The following is a 5345-nucleotide window of genomic DNA, read 5'->3' on the forward strand; positions in this document are numbered from 1 at the left end:
CATATACACATTTCTTTAGAGTAACAACAGTTATTAACTATAGTTATAGGAACATTTGTTTAGAGTTACAACAATTCCTAATTAGAGTTATAGGAACATAACTTCAGAGTTATAGCAAATACTAATTATAGTTACAAGCTAGAGTATCTCTTTAGAGTCATAGCAATTACCATTAGAGTTATAACAATAGTTCTTTAGAGTTATATCACACTACTACATAATTGACATTAAGTAACACCCAAAAAGTGTTACTTAAAGTGCTAAAAGTGTTACATTAGATAATATGTAACACTTTTTTGGGTGTTACATCTGCCCGTGTTACCTATACTTTTAGGTAACACTTTTAAAAGCCTATAGTAACACTTCAACAAATGTTACTTTAAATTGGTTTATGTAACACTATTAATACCTATTGTTACACTTTTAAAGTGTTACCCAAAACTTTTATGTAACACTTTTTATATCATTAGTATCATCTTATAGTGTTACCATTAATATGTAGTAACACTTTATTCAACATTACGTATCACTTTTTATCATCTAATGTAACATGTCCTGCGTATTAGGTAACACTTTTTGGCATCTCTTGTAGCACCTTGTGGGTAATTAAGTAACACTTTTCATCATTAAGATATATAGCTACATTGAAAATAAAATACTAATATGAAAATGCAAAAGTGATAAATAAATTGGCAATTATATTATAATAATGATATAATTTTATACACTTATTTGTGCTATTTTCATAGATAAACTAATGAAAAATACTATTATGCTCAATACAAAATCTAAATCATCCAACAAGTAACATAGTCATGATAATCTAAAACTAGATCTAATAGTCGTATATCTCTTCTCCATCTTCCATCATCTCGCCATATGCATGCATTTTCCTAGCGGCCTCAATTTGAATTTCCCTTGCAAATCCTGCTCTACATGTTCCGTTTTCGAGCTTGGATGATGTATCTTCACTAGACTTGCTATTGGTGTTTGAGAGATACTTCCACTATCTTTAAGCATGGCAGGAATTTTGTGCTGAAATCTATAAAACTGAAAACTACAACTACAAAGAATTTACCAAGTTAATTAAATAGTAATTCACAACTGAATATCAACCTTTCTCGATGAGCATATGATGCTCAAAGACTGAACATTACCTTCAGTGGATAGTGAAGAGATTTATTTTCAGTTAACGTTGAAATGAAATTGGCAGCAGGGAAAACAAATCCTTTGTGTGGCTAAGAAATTGAAGGTTACTCCAAGAGTGTCTTAAGAAACAAAAAATATTGCAATAAGGGTTATACAATGTTCACCACAAAAAAAGAGAGTAGGGAATCTAAAAAAAGGAGCACAAAGTATATCACTATCAAACTACTCATACAACTACTTTTACATCTTTCGTATCTCATTTCTGAATAATTACATACAATCATAACAGAATTTAGATCCTACTATTAATTACATCATAAAATTATGTATGTGCTAAAAGCTTATTTGTAAACGTTAGTTCAGATTCATCAAAAATTCAGGCAATGATAAATTGGATTCTATATAAATCAGATATTTCTTTGTCTCTATCCCTGTTCTGGTTTCACTTGAGTTCATTAAATAAAATTGCTTGTTGCTAGCTGCTAGTTGCTGCATTCATTTCAAATTGATGCGAGACAAGCACAACAATCTATAGTACATCCATACACTAAGCCACCTATCAAGCTAACTTATGAGAAAAAGCAACTAATGGGTAACATGGTCATTGTGGACAGTGGAGCTAATAATAAAAGTGTATCTAGAAAATATATTATCTGGAGGCACCAATTGGTTGGTATAATTCAGATTCGTCTATATATTGATATGATGTGAATCCAACTACATTAAAGCTACTTGTAGATTACGTATCTCCAGTTTACCAACCACCGGCCAGTACTCTCGAGGGAAGGAGTCTCAGTGATTTTTGGAGCTTCAATGGTATATACTACAAATGATAAATTTGCTAAGATGCACTGATTTTCAACAGTAAAAACCATAGAAATATTTAAATATAGACAATATAATAGTGTCATTCCAATAAACCCCGCATTAGTAGTTGTTTAAGGATTTAGGATGATCCTAATAATTAGAAAAAAAATAAATAGCAATGATCATCTCCACCAGTTTATTCTCCCAAAAAAAGAAGAAATACAAACAAAAGTGAAAAAAAAAATGCCTCTAGCAAGAGCTAAAAGTTCAAATAGGAAGCAAAACCATATATAAGGCTGTTGTTACGAGAACAGTGACAGAAACTCTATTAAGAATCAGCCATGCATTAGCTACAAAATTGTAAAAATTTGAGCTTGCATTTGTAACTCTATCAAGAATCTTAGCAAAGAATTGTTCTTCCTCTACAAAAGTCATCAATTATATGAAGATAATATATAATTCATGGTCAAGTTCTAGTTCTTGATTTTCAAGAAGAAACAAGTAGTACGCCACGACCCATGAAAGAAATATTTTTGGTAATTTGCTCTGTGGTAACTGAGAGCACCTCTTATGGAGTTTGGACTATGCAGACTTCTCAATTATGATAAATCTTTTCTCTTTTGGGTTTATTCGATTGCATTGTGTTTTTTAGGATCAGAACCCCACTATCACTATAACTTAGGTACTTACTGATACAAAGTCAATACATAATATTTACGATTATTTATTTCATAATCTATCACCAACAAGAGTTAAACTTGACAAAGTACACCAACAATTAACAATACAAACAATTAGTATACATAACAAATCAAAAATTATAGAGGTAAAATTGATAAAATTGAATAAGAATATAACCAATTAAAGCAATCAGTTAATAAAAAACAATCAATTAAAATTAGGTCAAAATTAAGTTAAGGTTAAGGGCTTACCTGATTTCAAAAATCGGAGAATAGGTTAGAAGACGAAAAATCACCACTGGTGGATGGCGGTTGTTTCTGTGGTGGTGCACTGTGCTAGTGTTGCAATATAGTTTCTAATCGTGGTGCCAACTCTTCAGCAGATTATAATTTACAAGAGCATTGGAATTACAATACACGATACTAGAACAAGAATTAGAAATCTTGCAGAAGAAATTGAAATTAAGAAGTTGAAGTTCTGAATAATACCAGTTATATAGTAATCGAACAACTTCTCCAAAAACAAACAACCCACGACGAAATCAAAGCCAAACCCACGATATCAAATACTAAAGCCATGAAATTCGAACTCGTAATCCAGATTTTTGAACCTCAAAGCCATGAAATTCGAACTCCTAACCCAGATTTTCAAACCCAAACCCTAAAATTCCAACCCAAACCCATGAATTCAACCCCAAACCTAAAACTTTGAACCCCAAATCCACGGTATCGAAGTCCAAATCTAGAAAATCGAACCCCAAACCCATGAAATCGAAATATAAACCAACGAAATTGAAGTCGAACCTGATATACTAGTAGCCTCGTTGATTTCTCTCACTTCGCTGTCGAATTTTGAGCTTGGAGTTAGAGAGGCGGTGTGAGAGAGTAGGTGGACCGGTGGTGAAAGTGACGCGATGGTGAGGGGAAATTGCCGGCGGTGGAAGGAACTAGAAAGAAGAGAGAGAAACAAATCGATAGTGAGAAGACAGAGAATGTATGTATGGTGGTGGTTGGTGGTGGTAGTACTTGGTAATTAATTTTGATAGATTTTAAGTTTAATTGTTAATAGGGTTTTTTTACTAATTCAGTGTATAATTAAAATTATGGGTTAAAAAACTTACCTGAAAAGGAAAAAAGGGTTTTTGTTTAGGTACTTTGGGCTTCTTAAATGAGGCAGCTATAATTATAAGTTCGGTGATACAAGAGAGATAGAGAACGAGTGTTCTAACTATTTTTCTCAATTCTCATTTAACACCATCATCTTTCATACCTGTTATTATGCAACTTGTGCAGCTCTTGTCTCCAAACTCCAATAAACGATGTAAGAGATTTTGGGATTTGTATTTCTCATACAATTAAGAACCTTTAAAGTAAATTAATTAAATTAGTGAGGGTAAAATTATTTTCGGACCCAATTGCGATTTTAAAAAAAGGGTTTTGGACAATTAATATTTTGTAAAGGTAACTCAAAAAAACTATAAGTGCTAGTATAGATATTAAATAACCATGTAATATCCTAAAACGTACTTTAAGTAAAAGACCAGATGTGTTTCTTATAAAAAAAAGTGTTACCCTCTAAAACTAAAATGCTACCTATCAAAAAGTGTTACCTTGAAGTGTTACATATCAAAAAGTGTTACCTTGAAGGGTTGAAATGTTACCTATAGAAAAAGTGTTATCTTAAAATATTACATATGAAAAAGTGTTACCGTCAAAGTGTTACCTATGAAAAAGTGTTACCGTCAAAGTGTTACTTATGAAAAAGTGTTACCGTCAAAGTGTTACCTATCGAAAAGTGTTACATGTAAGTGTTACATATCAATAAAGTGTTACTAAAATGTTACCTATTTGTTATTGAAAGTTGAATCTCTAAAAGTGTTACCATATAGTGTTACCTTAGATCAATTATGTAGTAGTGTCAATTACCAATTACAGTTATGGCTAAATTCATCAAAAACCAAAAAATTCTTTCAAAGATGAAAAATAAATTAAATTTGCAACACATTCGAGTGCAAAATTGAAGCAAAATCCAAAAATTAAAAACAAGTTAAACCTCAACGTCCACCATTGTTGTCGAAACTTAGAGTACATTCATCCTTACTTTTTCTCTTTCCTCACGCACCACCACCACTACCGCAATTAACCACTCTTTATCTTTCCTCCTTGGCAACAGTGCTCCCCGCCATTTCTTGTTTTGAGATTTTTCAGCCATTGTTGTTGAAGTTCACAGGTTTATTGAAAAGTAAAGACAAAGAAAGATGGAGGTGACCTTTGAGGGAGTAAGAGATTGAGGACCTGGGTTATATTAAGGAGAGAGAGATGAGGAGAATCAAGGAGGAAGATGAGCAAAAGTGAGACTGAAATTTAAAAAAAAAATCAAAAGTTGTTATATTTACGAATTTCCATTAATGATAGGGATTCTTTTTCAACCATTGGATTTTGCTGATTTAATGGTCCAAATTTGTTCTCACTTTAATAGTCATTCTCACTTGAACTCATTTCTATATATATATAGAGAGAGAGGGGGGTAGGATCTACTGAAAACTAACCTTAAGTTGAGAACTAAAAATTGGTATTTTTTTGTTATTTTGTAGATTTTTGCTCATTTTACGAAGTTTTTTGCTCATTTCACAAACTTCTGTTCATTTTATGTTTTATTTTCTCATTTTAAGAAACTTTACCTCATTTTACAATTTTTTCTCATTTTAT

At 31.8% G+C, this 5345-nt stretch overlaps 1 long non-coding RNA gene across 2 annotated transcripts; it reads right to left on the minus strand.

The window, feature by feature from the left end:
- Positions 1-678: 678 nt before the first annotated feature.
- LOC125495966 (uncharacterized) lies at positions 679-1409 on the minus strand. 2 transcript variants are annotated; one of them, XR_008968702.1, is made up of 2 exons: positions 1158-1409; positions 679-1057 (listed from the first exon to the last, which is right to left on the minus strand). It is a non-coding gene; the product is annotated as an uncharacterized LOC125495966 (long non-coding RNA). The 2 variants fall into 2 exon arrangements; XR_008968703.1 differs by having other exon boundaries at positions 679-1063.
- Positions 1410-5345: the final 3936 nt, after the last annotated feature.

Source organism: Beta vulgaris, chromosome 3, assembly GCF_026745355.1.
Source record: "Beta vulgaris subsp. vulgaris cultivar EL10 chromosome 3, EL10.2, whole genome shotgun sequence".
In the NCBI taxonomy this organism is placed as follows: Eukaryota; Viridiplantae; Streptophyta; class Magnoliopsida; order Caryophyllales; family Amaranthaceae; genus Beta; species Beta vulgaris.